Below are 25,414 nucleotides of genomic sequence, written 5' to 3' on the forward strand. Positions count from 1 at the left end.
TGGCCAAAACTGATTAGCTGAAGTCACACTGAAGCGACAGAGGATTCTGCTTGGTTTTAAAGCCTTTTTCAATTGATTATTTTCACTATTTATGATAGTATAGCAGTCAAAATAGTAAAAATTTGTCATGTATGTCTTTCGAACCACCCGAACCCCTCCTGGCTATGGGCCTGATAGGTTAAAATTGTTATTATATTTTAAATATTGCAACATAATATCTCATAACCATGACTTTTTCAGGATTGTATCGTTAATCTTCACAATTGGGACTTTCTTCATAATTTCATCTCTATATATCATGATTGTATAATCATAGCTCACAATTACGTTCATATTTTCATGTTTATGAGTTATTTATAATTTACATATTTCACAATCACCAATATTTTTCCACAATTGGTCTGCGAAAACTGGACAAATGTAGGCAATCATTTTGATAGCATCCAGGCTTCTTGCAAAAATAAGTACGAGCAATTGCACATTTCCGCAAATCAACTGTCCCCTAGTGGTCAGGAAAATGTATGTTGCATATCTGGCTTTTAAAACATATATTTGTTTATAGACTCTGTTGTGTTGTGACTAATTTCCATTGTGTAATGAACTTATGTTTGCTTTTCAATTCCATTGTATTATGCACTACTGGCCCACTGTACATTGTGTCCCTGCAGCCTCTCACCTCAGCAGCGCTACGCAGTGACGTAGTGCTCCTTAAGTCCAGCCGGTGCCAGCATGTGCCAGGCAGCAGCTGTGTGTCGTGTCTACTGAGAGCCGTGTGCTCCGTTAAGTGTCTTCCGTGTTGATTGGGCACTCTTGTGTAGAGTAGATGATGAAACCCTCTTTAACCTCATATCCACCATTAGATCGGGATTGATTAGGCTTTCGGAAATTGTAATAGCAATAATAAGATGCAATCTCTGCGATGTTTCGCATAGATATTATGCATTTTTATAGCAGTATGCTGTGATATGTCGCAGCTGATGATTATTCAAGATGGTATTTTTGAAGTTGGAATAAGACTAGTTGGATTGGTTTTGTGCTAAATATTCAGTTTCTACCTTACATATAAAAAAACAGGTCATTTATTTATATAATTGCAATTTTGTATATTATTATAAGGATTAAAGCTCATAATTGTAGTCAATCAAGGTATAGAAATACTATTTTTTTGTGTTGTAATTTAAATAAAATAACAATCTTAGAATTAAGTATGCAATGTGAGGGTACTATAATGTCAGGGTAATGTAGTTATATGTTTTTTTAAGTCATTAAATTAAAACATTTTAAAAGTTAAATTGACTGCCTCTGTAGTTCTGCTTTTAAATCTCATAATTGTGACTATACACTCACTGACCACTTTATTAGGTACACCTTACTAGTAGCGGGTTAGACCCTTTTGCCTTCAGAACTGCCTTAATCCTTCGTGGCAAGGTGCTAGAAATATTCCTCCGAGATTTTGGTCCATATTGACATGATAGCATCACACAGTTGCTGCAGATTTGTCGGCTGCACATCCATGATGCGAATCTCTCGTTCCAAAAAACCCCAAAGGTGCTCTATTGCATTGAGATCTGGTGACTGTGAAGTCCATTTGAGTACAGTGAACGCATGGTTATGTTTAAGAAACCAGTGTGAGATGATTCGCGCTTTATGACATGGTGTGTTTTCCTGCTGGAAGTAGCCATAAGAAGATGGGTACACTATGGTCATAAAGGGATGGACATGGTCGGCAACAATACTCAGATGGGCTGTGATGCGATGCTAATGAGCCCAAACTGTGCCAAGAATTTATCTCCCATTCACCATTACACCACCACCACCAACCTGAACTGTTGATACAAGGCAGGATGGATCCATGCCTTCATGTTGTTGATGCTAAATTCTGACCCTACCATCCGAATGTCACAGAATTCGAGACTCATCAGTGTTTTTCCAATCTTCTATTGTCCAATTTTGGTGAGCCTGTGTAAATTGTAGCCTCAGTTTCCTGTTCTTAGCTGACAGGAGTGGCACCCGGTGTGGTCTTCTGCTGCTGTAGCCCATCCACCTCAAGCTTCGACGTGTTGTGCGTTCAGAGATGCTCTTCTGCATACCTTGGTTGTAACGAGTGGTTATTTGAGTTACTGTTGCCTTTCTATCAGCTCAAACAAATCTTCGCATTCTCCTCTGACTTGTGGCATCAACAAGGCATTTGCGCCCACAGAACTGCCGTTCACTGCATATTTTCTATTTTTCAGATTCTTTGTAAACCCTAGAGATGGTTGTGCATGTAAATCCCAGTAGATCAGCAGTTTCTGAAATACTCAGACCAGCCCGTCTGGCACCAACAACCATGCCACGTTCAAAGTTACTTAAATCACCTTTCTTCACCATTCGCATGCTCACTTGAACTGCAGGAGCTCGTCTTGACCATGTCTACATGCCTAAATGCATTGAGTTGCTGCCATGCGATTGGCTGATTAGAAATTTGCGCTAATGAGCAATTGGACAAGTGTACCTAATAAAGTGGCCAGTGAGTGTATCTCATAATTGTTGTTTTTTATCTTATATAATGATGACTTATTTTACACAACTAAAGCACCAAGTCTCATTATTTGGACTTGACACTATTATAACACCTTATTATAACCGTGACTTTATATCTCAAATGTTAATGATACTAGCTTAGAATTAGTATTATTATTATTTTTTTAATTAATATCTCATTTTTGTGACAGTATCTCATTTTATGTCACAGTTAGGATTCACAATTGAGATTTTATTTTCAGAATTCAATAGTATGTCAGTGTCATTTTTACTACCTTTTTAACATTATCCAACAATTACCTGTTTTCATTTTTGCAGTCAGGTGAGAACAGGCTATGCAAAAGTGAAGTGAGGGTAAATCTGAGGTTGGTTTGCCGTGCTTGATTGCAGAGCTCTCTGCATTAATAAAACATCGTTCATATTTAGATTTCGGAATGTAGTTTGCAAAATTTCTACAAATCTACTGGTTTAATTACGGCATGTCACACGGAGCCGTTGACTCAGAATGTTCCACTCAGAAGCAGATTAGAAAAGTCAGCTTGCAAGAAATGTGGGATGAGCAAAAACACAGCTCTGCTTTGATTATTCAATTTCCCATTGCACTCGCAGGGATTAAGTGACTAAAGTTTAAATTGCAGAAGTAGTCTTTTTCGTTGTCGCTTTATTAATCCAATTTATTGATCCAATTCAGTTGATCCATCTCAAAAGCACTTTGTAATACCATTTCAAAAAAAGGGGAGTTGCGCAGCCGGCAATAAGCTTGATCTCCATTTGAATACAGAAGCTTAGGGAATATTACAGAAATAGGCAAAAAGCTAAAATAACACAAACAGCTTGTTTATTCTTCTTTCGGGAGTACAAAAGCTCATGGCAGGAGTGAATTGCTTCATCGATGCTAGTCAGAGACTGTCTGACATGAATTTGTATCTTATTTTTCTCATCATGTTTCATCTTTGCTTCATCCTTCTGTTTTCACAGTCCCCACATTCTCTTTCTTGTCTGCACTCATTTCACAACTAATTGGGTCACCCAATTTTGCCATTTTGAGACTTAACAAGCCATTCTCATAGTATATTCTGGTCAAATGTGAGTCAGAGAGGTGATTTTCTCTCTACTCGGTAAGATAAACCCCAAAATGGCAAGTTGTGTTGGCTCCCATCTTATTCATCTCTGTTTTCATGTTCGGTGTTTATTTATTTATTTATTTATTGTTGTCTGTGTGATTCTCATCATGTTTTCCATCTTGTTTTGTTCCTCTGGACATCAGGCCTTCCATTCAGAAGTAAGTGTTCCATCTCTCTGCTCTTTCTTTCACATTTCTGTTTGTTTTTCCATTTGCTTCCATTTCAGCCATCGCAACACTCCTGCCAAATCTACCCGTAAGTCTTTAGTGAAGGTAGTAAAAGCTTGAATAGAAAACTAAAGACGCCATGAAATGGGTCGTGAGTGTAGTTTTCTTTCCTGTGTTTTCGAGAAAGTTGAGTGTGGCATAAAAAGGCTTCATCTCTTTTTGGAAACTTTACAGTTATGAGCCATGATTTTGACCTCTTGTCAAACTGTTTTTATAAGTTGCAAAGACAGGGCATTCGCTTTCTCGAGAGAATTTTTGTTTGATAGATTATAAGTCATACTTTTTGTGTCCATTTTAGCTACTTTTGTACACAGTAGGATAAGGATATGGGCTTTGCTTCTTTACATCGAGAAACAGCATTTGAATTATTTAAATGATTTAATAATGTTACTCGTTATTATAAATCACACATGTTGTGACAAGCCATAGCAATATAATGACTTTTGATCTTACAATATAAAAAAAGTGTGGTTGTAAATCCATAAAGCAAAAGTTTGTTATGTTAACATACCATACTTTTTCCTTTAAATTGGTAAATTTGGCAATTTTTACCTTTGTAAAGTAATTGACAGCAGTGTTGGGTATAATGCCTCACAAGTAACACGAGTTACATAATAATATTATTTTTTAACATATAAATATATTATTTTAAGTAACGAGTAAAGTAACGCATGGCTTAAAAAATATTTGAGTTACTTTTTTGAAAATGTAACACGAGTTTTTAGTTTAATTATTTAGCTTTTAAAAAATAAATTGCTGAATTAAAATTAAAGTAGTCACAGTAAATCACATAGTCAATGAGATAATGTGTTCATTATTTTGAACGCATCGAAGAAAAGGAAAAGGGGATTGTCTCAATGGACTGATTTTACCTAAAATAAATAGTGCCAAACACATTGCTTTAAACTTCAATAATCTGTATATAGGGCATGTATAGCTCTGGAGTCAGGAAGTTCTCAGTTAACATTATCTATCTATCTATCTATCTATCTATCTATCTATCTATCTATCTATCTATCTATCTATCTATCTATCTATCTATCTATCTATCTATCTATCTATCTATCTATCTATCTATCTATCTATCTATCTATCTATCTATCTATCTATCTATCTATCTATCTATCTATCTATCTATCTATCTATCTATCTATCTATCTATCTATCTATCTATCTATCTATCTATCTATCTATCTATCTATCTATCTATCTATCTATCTATCTATCTATCTATCTATCTATCTATCTATCTATCTATCTATCTATCTATCTATCTATCTATCTATCTATCTATCTATCTATCTATCTATCTATCTATCTATCTATCTATCTATCTATCTATCTATCTATCTATCTATCTATATATATATATATATATATATATATATATTTTTTTTTTTTTTTTTTTTTTTTTTTTTTTTTTTTAAGTAAATGTAGGTGTAGGTTATACAGTGAAAAAAGTAACTCAAAATTAACGCAAAAGTAACGTAACACATTACTTACCATAAAAAAGTGATGCAACTAGTTCATTTTTTGGGGAGTAACTCAATATTGTAATGCATTAATATCAAAAGTAACTTTCCCCAACAATGGATTATTGTATTGACAGATTTGACAGAAAATATGATGGGTTTTTTTTTTCATTAAAACTTGTGTTTGGCAAGCACTCATCTATTACAAATAGTTGTTCATACAGTTCATATTACTTTATGCTAGTGAACTTCTTCTATAAACATTAACTTAACTCCATTTATAAAATCTCTTATGTGCAAATGAAGTTATACTTTATGTGGGATTCTTTGCAGAATTCCAAGAGCTTTAAAATTGGATTCGATTATAGCTTGTGCTTTAAAGAACCATGACGGCTCACATTATATCTGTTGCTGTGCTGTCCAGATGGAATTTCATTCTGTTAGTAAAATGAGGATCAAAGTTTGCTACAAGATCATTTAGACTAGTCATATTTCTTTCCTTCCAGTCCTGGAGGCTCAATTTAGAAAATTGCTTTTTTCTCCCCCCCAAAAACCTACAGTATAAATTTGCTCAGTTATGCTACATGGAGCAATTAACAGTTAATTAATTGAATCAGGTGTGCTAGGTCATGGCTTAAAATGAAAATTTGTCTGGGCTCCTGAGGGTCTGTTGATTTAAAGCCACTGTTTAAACGTTCATGCTAGCTAACATGTTAGCATAAAAGATTGCTGTTGTTGTTATGTAGATTTCCCTCCAGTCATACTCTTTGTAATATTTAGCGCAAAAATAAGCTGTTTATTTCACTGTTATAAGATTAGCGTGACCTCGTTTGCTATAATGTTTGTGTTTAATTCATTGTTTGTTTGAGGGTGATTGTTTTGCAGAAAGCAATTTTAAGTCAGTCGAACTGTATAGCGACTATTGTTTGTTTATGCAACCAAAAGCAAATAGCATCATAATGAAGCTGTTGCTAATTTTATTGACAGTATTTTCTTGTTGTGGCTTTCTATTGTTCTCATTATCCCTGACAGGGATCATTTGGCTGCAGAAGCTTACTCATGATCATTACATAGTGAGGAAAAGAGAGACGACAGTGTATCTCATAATGGTAGTGTGATGGGGTCATGTTCATACAAGATTTGTGCTATTGTCTACTTTAAAGTACATTGTCCATCAACTTAAAGGGGTGATTGGCAGGACAATGGTTCAGTGACTCCAATCACTTAAGGATCGTTTATCAATTTTGACCTCACATTGTGTTACCAGCAGAATTATCAACACTTGTCATATCATGGCTACACATATCACAATAAATAAAATGTGTCAGGTTTTCTAAGAAAATCAAACATTATATTTCAACAAGCGTTCAGTTCGCCATTTGAATATGAACAATCATTATCAAGTTGTTGTTTTAATCTCAAAAACAGCTAGTCTTGCTAGATGTAGTGTAGATAATGACTCATAAAACAATAATTCACCCAAAAATGAAAATCCTGTCATCTTTTATTCATCCTCATGTGTTTTTAAGCCTTTGTGCTGTTGTTTTCTCAATATCTCTGTTTAGAAAGCTTTGGCTGGTTTCCTTGTCTTTCTGTCTGGTCTCTTGGCTAGTTTTAGAGGGGTTTTGGGCTCTTTTTTGAAGGGCTGGGAGAGCAGCTAGACCAGCTTAGACTGGTTTAAGTGGGTTTTTTTTTTCTTTCAGCAAGTGGAACACAAAAGGATCTTCTCACTGATCTTTTCTGTGCCTTGACAATTTGCAGTAAACTCTTGTCCGGAAAGTTGACATACAGTACTGTAAAAGTTCTTCAAACCACTTCAGATATGGTAGCTTACTTTAAAAATAGATTTTTTAATATATTAAACCTGCAGGTTTCATATCAGTGACATTAGTTGTTTCTTGCATATATTTTGCATGTCTTTTATTACTAGTGTTTGTATTTTAAATGTTGTTTTTTAATCAGTTAGAAGTAGGCTTTGGTTTGATAAGCTTTGGTTCGTAGTTCATCCTTTTTGTTTTCCTTACTACATTTACTACATCTTCGTTACCTTACATTTATTTTTGAAGTGTCATTTTTAGGGATATACTGTACAGAATTTTCGGCCATGGAAAAATATTGGCCCAAAATGGCATGTTCGGTTTTTGGCCAAAAGAGTGAAAGAACAAAAGAGTCCAAAACTATTACTGAACCACAAAGATTTAAAAAAGGTCAGTATTGCGATCTCTGGATATTCTGTTCATGTATATGCATACTTTTCTGCACTGTAAAATAATTATATGATCAATTAGTCATATGTTTTAGGTCATTGTAACTTATTAAACTAGGTTATTCATGTTCTAACTTAATTTTATGAGCTAAGCAAGCTGTTTTAAGTCAGTTTAACTTAATAGTTCAATGGACTTCATTTTTTAATCAATGGTCTTCATTTTTTAATGAACCTTTTTACGGTTTATGTATGAGCAAAGTCTGCTCAAATAGCATGGTGAAGTGACATTTCTATTGTATGGAGTATACATGTTCCTTGCTGCTTGCAATAGCATTACTGTGCTGTCATGCCAACACTAATAAAATGGCACATCCTTAAATTTTAGTAAAATTTATTTATTTTATTGGCTTGTGTTGTTGTTTTATTGATATAATTTAAGATATTGAGTTTTTAAAAATCGCTTTATTTTATTTCATAAAAATAATAAATAATTATCACAAAACAGTTTGAGTTTTCGTCCAAGTTCATCCACATTGAAATCCAAGTCCAAGCGAAAGTAATTGTTTTGCTAATTAAACAGCTAGAAAAATGTAACGTCTAGTCTTACTGATTAAAAAAAACAACTAGTGATGCACCGAAATGAAAATTCTGCACTGACACCAAAACCTGAAAATGTGTTTTCGTCCAAGTTCATCCACGTTTCGCTGGAAATTTGGAAATTGTAGATTGTATAATGTTAAAGGAGATCAGTTCGGGACCACATGCTAAAGTCAAAGGAACATTTAACCTGATATGTGATAAAAAAAAAAAAACTTGAATTGTCTTTTTATTTATGTAAAGAACATTTCTCCTAGTTTATTGTATGAAAAAAAAATTCATTGTTGTGGCAACTTACAGTAGTTATTTATTACTTTTTTTTTCACCGTTTGTTTCTGCTACTAGGGTCAATGGTTTACAAGTTCATCCAGATTTTCAGGTTTTGTTGTCAGTCCAGAATTTTCATTTCGGTGCATCTCTATTTGTTTTTAATCAGTAAGACTAGCAGTTACATTTTTCTAGTTAGTCAGTTAGCAAAACAATTACTTTCGCTGGTCTTTAGAACCCTGCAGGTTTGATATCAAGGTTTTTTTATATATTTTTTTGACCAAAAATTAGATCCTTATCTATTACATTTGATTTTACACATGCAGAGTTGCATGAATTGTTTGACATAATAATGACATAAATCCTCTTTTTTCCAATATTAAAAGCTTTTAACGAATTGGAACTCACTTTACCTCACTTTGAAAATGAAAATGCAAAATTCTGAAATGATAGACTGGTTAGAATTTAAATTAGTTCATTAAAATAATAATTAGTAAAAAGTTTTGTTTTTTGTCCAAGTTCATCTACATTGAGATTCAAGTCCAGTTGACCCACTAGAAAAAATATTCTTACTGAATAAAAACAACTAAAGATGCACCAAAATGAAAGTTCTGGACTGACACCAAAACCTCAAAATGTGGATGATTTTGGTATTCGTCCAAGTTCATTCACATTTCGCTGGAAATTTGGAAATTGTAAATTAGCAAAGCATTTACTTTCACTGGTCTTTAGAACCCTGCAGGTTTGATATCAAGTTTTTTTACTCATATATCTTGATCAATAAAGATATCTTTATCTATTATACTTGATTTGCCACATTCAAAGTTGCATGAACGCCATGACCTAATAATGACATAATTCCTCTCCTTTTCCAATATAAAAAGCTTCAAATGAATTGGAACTCACTTTACCTCACTTTGATGGAGCCTTCAGAAATGATAGACTGGTCAGTATTTACTGCCAGCATTAAAAATGATTCAAATTGTTTCCTTTTGTGTTCTACGAACAAATATAAGCATTCAAGTTTAAAACGAAATTAAGGTCCAAATTGTATTTACGTCAAAAGCTTAAAAGTGACTGCATCCAATATAAAGCAACATCATGCCTGCAGTGAGTGGCATGGTGTGACGTAGATGGAGCTTCAAGTGAGATGTACAGTACGGTAGTGTCAGAGATTTATCACCAGAGGCTGTCCCGCAGTCTCCGCCAATAGACTGTCCAGAGGAGGACGAGCACACAAAACACATAATTGCCAGTATCTCCACCAGACTTTCTCTCTTCCGGGATCCGTGCCTTTGGCTTCCGAAGCCTGTAGAAATTGTAAAAGAGCCCTATATAATTCACATTACTGCGGTATGTGCTTCAGGGAGCGGCGACTGAAAGCCAGAAAACTCTCTCTCTTTCTCTCTCTCTCTCTCTCTCTCTCTGTCCATTTTATGCGCTATGAGCCTGAGTGGAGAAGCTGGGATTGTGTATTGCGATGGAGAGATGACAAAGCTTGCTAGGCCCATCACGTAAGCGATAGAGGCAGGAGTGATGGACACCTTTGGGAGTTTTCTGATGGATAATGCCACCTCTGCAGCTCTACCGCAGTATAGGGTCAGCTCGGGTGACAGCTCAAATATTCACAGCGACAAATAGGGAGTCTTTGCGTGTCTCTGTGCCAGGTTTTCTGATTGCTAGCTTGTGTGCGGAGGGTCAGTTCACTCCCAGAGGGCAGGTATACTCCTCTGACAGAGTCTCCTTTGATATGAATGTGATCGGTGCAGAGCGTGGAGGATCAGAGAGCACCGCTGAGGGGACTGGGCATATGGAGACCTGCAGTGGAAATACAGCCTCTGATTTGGAAATTGTAGATTGTGTAATGTTAAAGGAGGTCAGTTCGGGACCACATGTTAAAGTCAAAGGAACATTTAACCTGATATGTGATAAAAAAAAAATAAAAATCTGAGAATATTTCTTCTAGTTTAATGTATGAAAAGGCATCAGTGTTCCTGCAATTTACAGTATTTATTTATTAAGTTAGTTTTTTCATCTTTTTGTCTCTGCTACTAGGGTCAATTACTGTGTCCCAAATGACACACTATAAACTACGCTCTTATCCATTATGTACAGTACTTATGCACTTGAGTGTCATCTCAAATGTAACACTAATGAGTTTTTTACTAAATTTAAACCGGTTCCTAAATTAATAAAATAAATGACCAAACTACCAAATAATACTTCCATGAGTATAACCGCATTCACCATCGGAGCGTGGTATAATCACTCTCATAGGAGAATTTTGCTTTCGCAATCCAAAATAAAAAAAAGCAATCCAACATCGGGGGTCCGTTCTTCGCACGTGGATTACTCAATTATCTGTATTTAGTTATTGACGATTTGATAAGATCCAGGATCGTTTCGTTCTTCAAAACTCATCCGAGACTTGTTGTCATAGCAACAGGTCTGGTAGCTCAAACCTGCTCGAAAGGAAGTTTATTTCATGTAAACAGGATTAGATCGGGTCATTTCAAGCAAAGATTATACTGAAAGTATGTACCGAATGCTGATATTTTCTTACAGTTGTAACCTATATACGCTTGGGAAAATAGTGAAATGGTTTAAAAACATGTGGACTTTTTAGATAAAAATGTGTACTATTTTTGGGTACCGATCCAGCTTTAGTACAATTTGTCTATGATAATAGACAACATGCACAATAATTAACTGTTTTTTTGTTTGTTTGTTTTTTTAAAGGAATAATAATTTATGGACTCATTCACATGTTTAGACCGATAATAGTCTATGCTGGTGATTTGATGCTTCGTAAAATTTTCAGACACCTTCACCAATATCTAAATATTTTTTTGATAGAAAATTTGAGGATCGATAGATCTGTTCTTTACAACACACGCAGCGATCTCAGATCAGTTTATCCAGACATTTTAATATGATTTGCAAACTTGTTTGAAGAACCAAATTAGCCAGAGATCAGCTATCAAGATTAAAAGATCCAGGATCTGCAAAATCATCTTAAATCATTTAAGTGAGGTACGAAGAACAGACCCCAGTACCCGAAAACTCCGCCCCTTCCACTATGTGAGCAAAGCAGAGGCTGATACATGCGTGAATGCACTACTTACACTATTTATACTACAAAATGACGTAGAATATTGCATAAATATGCGATTTGGGATGCACCTTATGTTTCAGTTGGTTAGCAGTTCATTAACATGGTTTTGTTTTTTGTTTGTTTTATCAGATCATTTTTCTCTTTAATAAAAACATTTGTTTACTAACACTATACTATTATTGGTTTGCAGTTCTTTTAAAGACTTTCTTTTTGGTTTGTCTATATTACCAGCATTTTTGTCTTGTTATATGAGGTCAGTTATAATTTCTTTTTACAAGTTTTTTTTTTTTACTAGCACAATACTAGCATTTCTGTTTTGTTATTATGGCGTACATGAGAGATGTTGCATATTATGGCGTACATGTTACATATTTGGTGTTTTGTTAATGAATAGCACCCAATACCAACACTACTGACAGTAAAATACATTTCAAATACATTGGGTCATTCAGCCCAAATATTAAAAATATAAACTCATCAATATAATATAATATAATATAATATAATATAATATAATATAATATAATATAATATAATATAATATAATATAATATAATATAATATAGGGCTGCACGGTGGCGCAGTGGGTAGCATGTTCGCCTCACAGCAAGAAGGTCGCTGGTTTGAGCCTCGGCTGGGTCAGTTGGTGTTTCTGTGTGGAGTTTCTTGCATGTTCTCCCCGTGTTCACGTTGGTTTCCTCCGGGTGCTCCCCCACAGACAGTACAAAGACATGTGGTACTAATAGACTCCTAATTTGCTGTTTATTTAGTTATTTAGGGTGTAGATAGGTTATGGTATTAAGATTGGGTATGTAGATTAAGTTCATGCAGAACATGTACTATATAAGTACTAATAAACCAACACAGGCTCATTGAGAATATGTGCCCAGGGCTACATTTTTGAGAACCATGAAATATGTTCCCGGGGGTTACTTCTGACTGAGTTTTGTGTGCAAACAAACGCTATGGGGAGGTATGATGCTGCCAACAGCTGCTGTTACTTTCCGCACAACCGCTGACTGCTTACATGAGTATGGACGGCGTCTCCAGTGTGGCCAGTTTGCTCGGTAGCTCACCACGTACAGCGTCAGACTTGGAATGTGGAGTGGTGTGAAATCATGGTAAAAGCAAGGGCCTGCGATGGCTTTATTATGGGCATATTTATTATGGCTTTAAACACTATTGGGCAGGTTTATTCAATTCAAGTTTATTTGTATAGCGCTTCTTACAATAATTATTGTTTCAAAGCAGCTTTACAAAAGGTGAGGGAACATTTAGGGAAGGGGTTGTGAAGGTCAGTCAATAACAAGCGGATATATGTGCACGACAAAACGACTGGCTTTCTTCACTGACACATGTGAGAAGAATGTTGAGATTCACAGAAAGGTACACAGCGACCTCTGGTGTATTTACAACAAATAGCACATAATAAAAAGCACACAAGAAAACTGCACACGGTGGGCTCTACTGGATTAGTGAAAAGAAAAACTACAAGCAGACGTATGACTGGGCAAATATTTTGTAGTTCTATTAAATGTAGCCCTGGGCATGTATCTCCAATGAGCTTGGGTTGTAATAAACAGCCAATGTCTTATTAATAGGAAGGTAATGAGCCACTAGTTAATAGTGTGAACTGGCACCTAAACTAATAGGTTAATGGACCAAAAACAAACTAAAACAATTACAGTAGAATCTGATTCTTTTATATCTGTTCTGTAAATCAAGCACAATCACTTCTCTGAGAACCAAACTTTTTGAATAACACTTGATGCAGTGAGAATGAGGCACTGAAAGCAGACTATAAAACAGTTGACGTGGCAGTTCGTCAGATTGTGCTCAGTTATTTAGCACCCCTGAGAGATGATTTAAACCAGGTCTATTGCCCACCACATCTGGTGGCTCTCAGTGCTTTCTGTGCTTCAGTGCCAGTGAACACAGCTCTCAGACCAGCGACCCGGCAGATGGTCCGCATCCTCAGGTGGAGCTCTGGAGCACTTTAATTGTGATCACCACTGCAATGACATTAACAACCTCTTCATTCCCCCTCGACATGAAACACTTATGATATGATAATCCTTATTATTCTGCAGAGCAATTTTCTTCTCTGTCTGAGACGCAGTGCGTGCTTTGAACTCGGCCTCTGCTCTGATATCTACAAAACACTACACAATGTAGCTGGCCCCTCAGCGTTCAGCAGTCAGTTCACTTCCATTTTTGCATGTATTTCAGCATGTATTTTAGCATTTCAGCAGAGCTGTTGATTAAAATGTAGATCAGAGGAGTGTTTTGTCAGATCAATAAGCCTGCTGTGATTAGTCTTTTGTGTGTTAAAACACTGGAAATCAGGGAGAAGAAAGGTTTGGGCTCTGTATTATTGTTTCGAAGCTAAAATAATTCTGTGATTTTTTTTTTTTTCATTATTGTTATTAGCAGTGTGGTGTTAAAGCAATCGAACAAAAACATGTCGTTCTAAGCCAGTTTAACCTTTTTCTGCATAAATGGAGCTATTTTGTCATCGTTTCCAGTTCACTTATTTTCAATGTGAACTGGAGCTTTCAAGTGTCAAAAAACCTTTCATATAATTTTTTCATAAAATTTGACGGCTTTGTGTCATGAACAGGCCATTTTTAATCTTACTAATATACTTATAAAATAAATTATATGCTTAAAATTGTACCTCCAGCATAACTTTAATTGTCATGTTGATAAAAGAAGTGATTTATGAATCTTTTAATTAAATCTTTTAGTTATTTTATGTGTACAACAAGTGGGGAAACTTACTTTTTATTAATAGTTTGAATATTTCTGGTTTCATTTAAAATATAGTTAAAAGAACTTTTTATATGACTGTATATTGTTTATTAAATATTGCAAATGTATATTTGACAACAAAATAATTTTTTGATATATATATCTATATATATATATATATATATATATATATATATATATACAGTATATATATATACAGTATATATATATGCAGTTAAAGTCTGAATAATTATCCCCCTGGATTATTAGCCCCCCTGTTTATTTTTCTTCCCCTATTTCTGTTCAACGGAGAGAAGATTTTTCAACACATTTCTAAACATAAAAGTTTTAATAAGTCATTTCTAATAACTTAAAGGCTTAACTAGGTTAATTAGGTTAACTAGGCAGGACAGGGTAATTAGGCAAGTTATTGTATAATGATGGTTTGTTCTGTAGACTATCGGGAATTTTTTTTTGCTTAAAAATAGCCAATTTTGACCTTAAAATGTTTTTTTTTTTTTTTTTTTTAAATAATGCTTTTATTCTAGCTGAAATAACAAATAAGACTTTCTCTTGAAGAAAAAATATTATCAGACATACTGTGAACATTTCCTTGCTCTGTTAAACACCATTTGGAAAATATTTAATAAAAGAAAAAAAAATTCAAAGGGGTGCTAATAATTCTAAGTTAAACTGACACAACACCAAATACAAAGAATCACAAGACATCAACTGCTCCAATCTAGCAGCAGAAAACAATTAACTCATATTTTCATTCTCTCTGAATTAAGCAATACAATAATATATTTAAAAAAAAAACACAAATGAGATATAATATATATCACAAATAAGATATATGTATAGATAGATAGATAGATAGATAGATAGATAGATAGATAGATAGATAGATAGATAGATAGATAGATAGATAGATAGATAGATAGATAGATAGATAGATAGATAGATAGATAGATAGATAGATAAAATATAAAATAATAGATAGATAAAACATAAAATAACATTATTGATAAAAGTAACACGTTAGACCTTACAGCAATACAGAAAAATATATAAAAATGAATAATATGCAAAAGGTACAATAAATAAAAATAAATAAACACTTTCCATTCATAACTAAGCCACGGGTCGGGAAAATAGGTCAGCTATAGGTTTTTTGTTTGTTTTTATTATTATTATTATTATTTTCACTGAATACCTAATCTTTTCTGTTTGCATAGACTGCATCAGATCATGCAATCAATATTCATGTACAACTGGGTGGAGAAGGATTTTTCCAGTTCAGTGTTATAAACCTTTTAGCAACTATTAAACAGAAAGTGAGTGCATTTGACTGTAAAGATGACAAGGAAACATTTGTACGGTTAAGATCATTGTAACTCAACCATTGTAACCCATGGCTCGATATCTATTTAGAAATTGATTAAAAAATTTATGCCCATGCAGTATTGCTGGACATAGCCAGAAAGTATGAAAAAGAGTGGCAGAAGCTTGTAGATGCCGTTAACAAATTGGATCAAAACCAGGGTCAAATTGGATCATATTTTTGCCTTAGTCCAATATACTCTGTGCTATCTGGTGATTTTTAAGTGGCAAAAAGTTGCAAAAGCTTTATAAAAGTGTACCATATGATTTCTAAAGTATTGTTCTTTGTTATTCATGTAAATTGATCATTCTAGCTTTTATTAAAATGTTTATGAAATCTTAGTGACTAAATAATTATTTTGATCTTTTAATTGAATCATTCTGTTCTATTCTCAAGCTCAGTAAATCAATGATTCTGTCACAGTACCAACTCACTTGTTAACAAAATTGCATTTTGTTCAGTGTCTGACTGAAACTGAGTTGAACTGAAATAGAGTATAGTGCACATTTTACACTATATGGCCTTTTCATAAGGCTTTTGTTTTCACTTTTCTTTTGTTTTGTCACCTTCAAAGCTGAAAAGAGCAACTGGTACCCTATTATCTAAACATATCCATTTATGTTCCACAAAAGAAAGAAAGAAATGATTTGTACGGCTTGAATCAACACATGGTTGAGTACATGATGACAGCACTTTCAAACCTGCCTGTAATCCTCCAAGAACACGCTTTGCGGCACTTTGTTAACACTTCAGGTTCTTTTTGTCACCAAGTATCTCCAATTCAGAAAGAAACCGATTAAAAGACAGCAACTCTTACACTTTTTAGTCAAACAGTCTTTGAAACTGTCATCTGTCAGACACTTGGTGCAAAAACACACACTGCGCCTAATTGCGTAAAGCTTAAAGGAGGAAACAAGGGATATTTCCCCATCATATCATTACCTTCCACTCAAAGTACTTACCGTTTAACCGAGATTCAGGGTTCAGCTCAATGAAAGCCTGCCTTCTCTCTCAGATTAGATAGATGAGGGTATATTGTGGCTGATGGTGTCTGAGTCACTGGCACTAATGCACTTCCAGGAAAATATCAGCGTTTGAATGAAGCAGTGTCCTTGCGACTTTAGACGTCTATACTGTGGTGGTTTCAGCTCCACCGACTGTGACATTTAAATACAGGTTATTATGTGCGGTTTGGGTCCTGGTTGTACGTGGAATGTTATAAGCTGTCGACATAAACGCTAAATTGTTTGTACGTGCTCCAGAAGTGGCTGTTCTCTGAAATGTTGTTCTGCGGGCTTGGAGAGATTTGTGTTATCAGTGTGTTCGTTACAGCTGAGTTAAGTTGGAGTGTAGTGTTGCTGTTTTAGAAAATGTGTAAAATTTCCAGTTTTCAGTGCCATAGAACTGAGCAGATTGACTGATCACTATTAAAAATAGTGACTACGTTTATATGGACATCAGTAATCAAATTATTTGCCTTAATATGAATAAGATAATAAGAAGATGGTATGATTAAGGTATTTACATGAGTTGCTTTTTGAATGTTCCTTTTATGATCCCGTTTTACATGTTGTAGCACATAATTCGATTAACGTCATTGTTTCACCACACTATCCACGTTTCCTCCAGAGTTTCATATAATTTTGGGTGTTTAATTTTTAATTTGTCAACTTTAACGGCAGTTTGGCACTTTCACTTTCATTCAGGAACATTTCATGCATGCCCCAATGACAAACGACATATTGGATGCGAGTATGAACTGCTGGAAGAGTGTTGTTTTTAATGGAATTTGATACCGCACACCGTATGGGAAAAAAAACTCTGCATTTTGCGATGCAGGTGTTTTTGTTCCTTTACTAACTCGGTAGGTACAGAGAATGGTGTCAAAAAGCCATTAGTATAGACTATTTTGACGAAAAATGCGGCGGAAATCCTACTCTGCGATAATAGTTTGATTAAGGTGTTTACATGTCTGTACTGCACTTCAAAAATGTGACTAAAGTATGCTCCATGTGTCTTAATTTGATTTCTGTTTAGTTCGATTATGACCTTAATCGGATTAAATTAATCAAAAATTGCTGTTTACATGGTAGACTCTTAATCAGAGTATTGTCTTAATCATGTTAAATCAGATTATTGGTTTCCATGCAAACGTACTCATTGTCTCACATTTATCCAGAGTTCTTACTTTCTATGAGAATCAAACCCACAGCTTGCTGTTTAAGTTAAAAGAAGGCATGAAATACTTTGTATGATGTACAGTGTTATTTGTTACAAATACTAAAATAATATTTCAGATTTAAAATGAGTGAAATAGTTGCTTGATTTTGTTTTGGGTTTATTTTTATTCCAGTGTGCTCTGTGTTAAAATGTCACACTATAATGTCAAGATTTATAGTCTGTAATAGTTAAAGTTAGTAAAGTTAGACACTTATGCTCTCCAAGATTTAATTTATTTGGTCAAAATAATAATAATAAATATTGCATGTTACATTTTAAAAGGCAATTTACTACTTTGATGACAAAGCTGAAGTTTAGCAATCATATTTCCAGTCTTACAGTACGAGTAAAAACGATGCTTCAGACATTTTCTAATATGCTGATTAGCTACCAAAAATATAATTTCTAATTATTACCAAGATTGCTTTCTTTTTTTGTGGAAACTGTAATGCATTTCTATTTATTTTATCATACATTCATTCATTTTCTTTTCGGCTTAGTCCCTTTATTAAACTGTGGTCTTCACAGCGGAATGAACCGCCAACTTATCCAGCACGTGTTTTACGCAACCCAACACTTGCAAACACCCACACACTCTTGCACACACTCTCACACACTGTGTGAACAACTTAGCTTATTCAATTCACCTGTACCGCATGTTTTTGGACTGTGGGGGAAACCAAAGCACCCAGAGGAAACCCACACGACCACAGGGAGAACATGCAAACTCCACACAGAAATGCCAACTGACACAGTCGGGGCTCAAACCAGTAATCTTCTTGCTGTAAGGCGATTGTGCTACCTACTGTGCCGCCATCCTGCCCTTATTTTAATATGTTTATTCATTTATTTTAGATAATTTGATGAGTAAATAAACAAAGGTTCATTTGAAATAGACTATTATTAAATTTATTAATGTCTTTGTTAACACTTAAAGTATGTGTCAGTCCAAAATGAAAGTATTCATATTAATAGGTATGTATAAATAAATCTTACCAACCCTGAACATTGTCAGTTCATCTCAGCAAGCGATTTCCTAGAAACACTTCTAAAGCAACAGTGGATTATTTTGTATTTAATATTTTATAGTTGTTTCAAAAGTTATGTCATGTATTCCAGTGCTCTTTTTAGCATTTAGTTAAATTTTATTGACTTTATTCTTCATGTACGAATGGAGCAGTCATTGGAATCTTTCTGGCTCAAGGCTTCCGGTCTCATTGACTTCCATTGACTTTTTTAGATGTTAAAAACAGCTGGTTATGCTGCTTGATGTTGCAAACTGGTATTTTCAAACTATACTATTTTTTTTTTTTATGTATAGTCATATACACACTTGTTTGTAAAGCAAGTCGTTTCACCGCTTTCTGAGATGTTTTATTCCTGGTCATTTCTTCCATAGGCAACTGAATGGGAAATTGTAAAACAATCGCAAAAGTGAACGCACTTCCACATTGCAGAATAAGGTCAATAGGATTAAAATGAGAAAATAATTTGAAATAAAATTGTGCACACAAACTGAAAAAAGAAAAGACTCATTTCCACATATAGTATATTTGCCCAAACTACATATGTTTGAGTTGCATGCACTTTGCCTGGACTGGTTGATTGTTCCTATGGTGTGATGTACATTAGCTATGCAACAGTGGTTTTACCGAGTCTATGAGTGTGGCACAATGGAAGCACATCTCACCATGTTCTCACCATTTTCCAGTGTCTCCAGAGACTCCAACTTCCATTCCTCCAACCACTGCCGACTTTAGTGAGTATATGCCGACTGTGTGCAGTGTTGTTTGCCACTCGCCTCACCTAGACCATTGTTCCTGAAGTCAACACCGCTGGCGTTCACAGTAGAGCGAAAGCACACGTCTGTGATAGAGAAGAGAGATCGTGTAGATGTTAGCGAGGGAATTGAGACACCGAGTTTGTGCTCATGATCCTCGAGCCTCTGTAGAAAACCATCACTAACATCCGCTTGTAGAGCAGTTCACCAGTCTAACGCGTCACTGCATGGTAGACGTATTGGAGTATGAAATGTTTTGTTGTGCAGATGGTTATTGCTTTATAAACTCATGATGTGTGCTGATTTTTGTAAGCGATTGGGTGTGTTGTCGAAACAGCATGACACACACAGTTTCCCTGTCGTGCACTATGAGACATTAATGAGATGTGCTGCATACTGTCTTGACTGTGGAAACTAATGGAGCTGTCTTCACAACATTAAGACAAATTGTCAGCATTAGCACATGAAACCCAGACTCATTGGAAAAATGTGCCATTCTTGCTATAGTTGCACTTTTTAATCAATTTTACACATACATTAAACCCCTATGATTTTTTTAAAATGTGATTTTTATTAAGAATGTGTGTTTAAAGGCAATGAAAGAACCTATTCATTGGCATAAAAATACATTTACCAAACCTACACACAAGAGCCTGAGCAAAAATGCTTATTTTAGAAGAACTCTTTATGGATAAACAGATGAATAATTATTCTAATATTTACAAGATTGACTTGCAAGTCAATCTGTGTTGCAGTGCAAAGCTGCTGGATTTACAACATGTTAACTCATCAACTGCTTTGAAATACATAAAAATAAATGTCTGTTTAACTGGGAGGATAACAGAGTAAGAATGTGTCTCTAATGTGACCAAAGCATATTATGATTATGTTTAAAAATGATTATTATTGTTGGTGCTGATAGCACAGTGGTCAGTGTGCCGACTTGCCAAAATAGTTCCGACTCGTCAGCGTCAGTGGTGCGTCGACACATACACTCCGGTGCTCACGACGACCCAAGTTCGATTCCCGCCTCGTGGTCCTATGCTGATCCCTCCCCTCTCACCCCCCAAAAAAATAAATAAATAGTCCCAACCCATTAACATTTCTCAATACCACCCATCCACGCACTCTCCAACCTCACGTTCTGTCAATATCTTATATCCTATCATAATTAAGGCAAAAATGCTGTGAAAAAAAGCCAACTTCATAGACGTCGCATTGTATTTTACAAACTTCAAACTAGGGCTGAACAGTATATTGTTTAAGCATTGATATCGCAATGTGTGTATCTGCAATAGTCACATCGCAGGATTGGATTATTTATTAAAGATTAAAAGTTAAAGATGTTGTTAAATATTATTTTATATTATTGTATAAAATTATTTATACAATGATGATCAAGTTATTTTACATTTGATTGATCAATTTCTATATTTTATTACTCCCCAGAAAACCATAAAGCAATATTTATTTCGCTTTTATTTTTCTCTGTAGTTTTTAAATATGCTTGTGATTTATTATATTTTATGCTGATGCACTGCATAGAAAACGACTTGATCACCCCAGTCGATCTAATTAATGAAATCTTTCCAATTAGAGCTGATCAAATATTCTATACAAAGTCAGATTTTAACAATATCATGCAGCACTACTTCAAACGTTAGTGGTTCTTTGCTAGTGCTACTGTATTTAAAACTCTGAAACTTAAAATCATTGTTTGCATCAAAGGGTTCAAATGTAATTTGATTCTGACAACAAAATAAGAAAATTCTACAATTTTATTGTAATAAACAATAGTAATTTTTTTTTTTTATATGTACACAAATTATGATTACAGGCATTGGTTAATACCAACTAACTATTCGTATTCTTTGCACAAATTATCACCTCAAAATTCTTTAACATAGTGAATGATTTTTTTATGAATATTTGCGTCACAAATCTATCTCCATATACTATATATGGCTTTCCTACAGATGTGGCCAATAAAAGTGTGTGTTTTTTTACCTTTTTTCACCTCATTTCGTTCTATGGCTTGCCACGACATGCTGTCAAACTTTCCTTGGAATTGAAATAAACTCCACTGTACAGATTACATCAAGTTTACCTACAGAACTGTAATTGTTCTGTTGCTCCAAACTTTATACCTTGTTTTAAAATATGCAGGTTTACATTTAAACCATTATTTTGATCATGTACTTATTTTATATTTAAGATAGATCAACTTTAAGATATATATACTTTATATATAACAAGATAATGTTTATATTGTGTCTCCAAAACTCAATTCAAAACTTACTATTATAAATAAAAAATTTTATTAAAGTGCACTGAGTCGTCAGATTGAGGCTTGTGGCAGCCTCTGGTGTGTTTGCTACGGTGTCATGGTTGGTGTAGGGAAAAAGAACGAGGACTCAAGTACAGGGAAAAATTGGTATTTATTAATAGTAAAAATAAAACAAATAGCAAAATAAACCAGAGGGGGAACATTAATAAAACAAATAAACAATAAAAAAAATAGACTGGGCAGGCTGGCAGGGGTCAGGGCTGGAGGACGAGACAAGGCAGGAAACAACGACAAACTGGCACAGGACAGCCGACATGAAGTGAATATAAGCAGAAATAATTAACAGACAGGTGAACATAATAAACTAATAATGGGTTAACAAGGAGGGTGGGACTAGAAAACAGATGGAAGAGCACATGACACACAAACAACACAAGCCTTGTGCTCACTTCAAACAAGATTAGAACATGCAGCCAATGAGAAAACTCATTAACCGCGTGTTCATATGACAACACTAAAGCCTGTGGTGCATGTAAACATGCACCACGTGCTAAACACATCACCAACCGAGGACTGAACGCGAGACACGAGTACTCGATGAATGAAAACACTCACCGTGCACTCACACATGCAGCGTGCAGGTTTCATCCCAGTGCCAACCGAAACCGAAACCAACTAGACTGAGACGCTGGAATGAAACATCCCACTGCAGACAGACGAACACGAACACCAGGACGAGAGCGTGCAATTGCAAACACGCACAGACCTCACTCGCCACCATCAAGCAGGAACACGCATGGCCCAAACGCGCTTACAAATGGCACTTATACAGAGACACACACAATGACAGAAAAGCAGTGCTCGACCCAAGAAAACTCGAGTCGAGCGCAACACACAAGACATAACAGGACTAGTGTCTGGACTCTGCCACTAAAACAAGAACTAACAAGACCAGAGTGGCAGAACCCTGGCATACGGAGTTTGTGAATCTGTGACTTATCTCTGTGTTTCTCAGCACACAGTACTGTACGTGCCTCTCGTTTCTTGCGGTGACTCCATACGCATGCTGGACTGAGATCAAACAGACAGTGCTCTGCTGTTATGAACGCAGGTGGTCACTGCACAAATCATGCCAGTCAGTCACAGGAAATTTAAATTATATTCGATGTAAAATAAAACCCAGATACAATCCTAATCTATATTAAGCATTCTTATGTCTTTGGTTTTATTTACATAATTTACTTCAGTATGTCAATAAAATTAGGCCTATACTGCAGTACAGATCTATTTTAAATACTGTAGAAAGTGATTAGAATAAAAAATAAATATTATGTTAATCCCCCATATTGTATGGGACAAATGATTCTGGGAAAATATTTGATTTTTTACTGAGAACAGACTGCTGTCTGAGTCCATGAAGCAAAGATGAATTTCCTGACTCGCCATATGCAAATGCGCACTGTAGTGAATTGTTCATTATCTGACCTTGGAAAGGCTTCCAAACATTGTGATGTCAAACACAAACATCCGGCACAGATGAAGGAAATTTGTGTTTGTATTTCACAATGTTTGTGTGCTTTTCCAAGGTCAGCTTGTACCAGTCAGATATTTACTAGATATTCAACTTTGAAGCAGTTTCAAATCATGCAAAAAAGCAACATTACTGAGTAACATTTTTGAAAATTAAATATTTTTCATGAGTCTGGGTTGAATACATGACATCCCTTATATATTTGAGCATGTGGTAATTTAACTGGTGCTTTTATATTAGGAGACTACTACAGGAATCATTGTCTTGAAATGAACCATTTAAGTGCACAGATGTAATGGAGTTCTTTGGATTACGTTGCACAAATCTACAGACTCACCAAATTTAAAACAGACATCTGTGTATTTGATGCTCTATGTTTGCTTGTCTGTTTCTACACAAGCTCATTTTGATCCTGAACACTGAAAACATGCTCTCTCACTTCCTGCAATCCTGGGAGAGACGCCACCAAGCGTTAGCCTGAAAATAGAGTTACCATGACAGCCTGGATTACTCCTGATCTCTCGACAAACAGACCACAAATTGGGAAGGTTTGAAAAGGGTTTTTTTGCTGAAAGATAGTTCCTTCTGGGAGACAGCTATTCTATCTCATTCAGTCAAAGAAATGACAGGGTCTTTATCTTAAGAGTAGGCGGTTGTTTGACTATTGTCTGCTTAGTTGACATTGAGTGGCAGGTTTAAGATGGTACCAAACTAAAACTTCCAGACGTCAAAGAAATTAAAATATAATAGTATTTTTTAGGCTTTGGTTTTTAAGGTTGTGTGAGTAGATAAGCAAACAAAAGATCTGTCTTTTGTATGATAATGAGTCATAATCAGCATGAAGATTTCAGTCTTTCTAAATTGCTTGGCAGCTAGAGTTTGTAAGGAACCCTGGTGGCTTACCGAAACTCATTTCCAATGGCTTCAAAGTGAATGTGTGCTATTATTTTGAACGTTAGTGAATTTGTGTAATATGTTGATTTGTGCTCTTTAATTGGTACAGTTATCTGTCTCAGATTGCAAACTTAAACACCAGAATTTGTCAAAATATGTACAATATTTTCCTAAGTAATTGCTTTAGTTTATCAATCTGTATATAGAATATTTCTGAACATATCTCCTCCTAAAGCTTTTGACTACCACCAAATTTATCTCATGTCCATCAGGATGATCTGATGTTTTATTCTATATATTTTTTCCAAAAAGTGACTAGACATACTGTAGATATACAGTAGAATGACATAGAATGTCATGGAGCTTACAACTTCCACATCTTCATCTCTCTATTTAGCTATATACAGTCAATTATGCTCAGCGTAATTGAGTACACCCCATTTCTCAGTGAAAATGGGTCATATATTTTAGTGCATTTGAACAAAATTAAAATAATATTTAGGCCCTTCAGAATCTTCAGAAATATAAAGATAATACATTTAAATTCATGTGAAATATTTAAAAAAGTAAATTACAAACTACAAAATGTCAACAAAATCTTATTTATTTTTTTTATTTTATTTTTTTTCTTTCTTTCTTTTTTTTTATTAAATATTTTTCCATAACATTTAAATTTTGGTGTACTAATTTTGGAATTTTTATCGTAAGTTTTTTGTTAGATTAGCTCCAGATTTGGCTTCAGTACTGACTAATCCAATGTATATGTATTAATATAATATTGTGAAGCTTCCTATAGAAAATATTAATCTAATTGTAAGATTTGTGAGGGGTGTACTCTTATATGCTGAGCACTGTAGCTATCACTAGCAAAGCCTGGTGACCAGCATAGACATGCTACATCCTTTAAACATGCTATAGCAAGTTATTTAATGCTAAAATCATCCTTGCAACGTACTAATCATTCAAATTGATTCATTCAAAAAATATGCCAGCAAAATAAATTCTTGCAAGTAGCATGATAATTCATGCTAGGAAA

At 34.8% G+C, this 25,414-nt stretch overlaps 1 protein-coding gene across 5 annotated transcripts in view; it reads left to right on the forward strand.

The window, feature by feature from the left end:
- The window catches only part of ncam1a (neural cell adhesion molecule 1a), a 391,029-nt gene that overhangs the window by 318,818 nt on the left and 46,797 nt on the right, over positions 1 to 25,414 (forward strand). The window lies entirely within an intron of this gene.

The sequence above is a fragment of the Danio aesculapii genome, chromosome 21, assembly GCF_903798145.1.
Source record: "Danio aesculapii chromosome 21, fDanAes4.1, whole genome shotgun sequence".
Classification (NCBI taxonomy): Eukaryota; Metazoa; Chordata; class Actinopteri; order Cypriniformes; family Danionidae; genus Danio; species Danio aesculapii.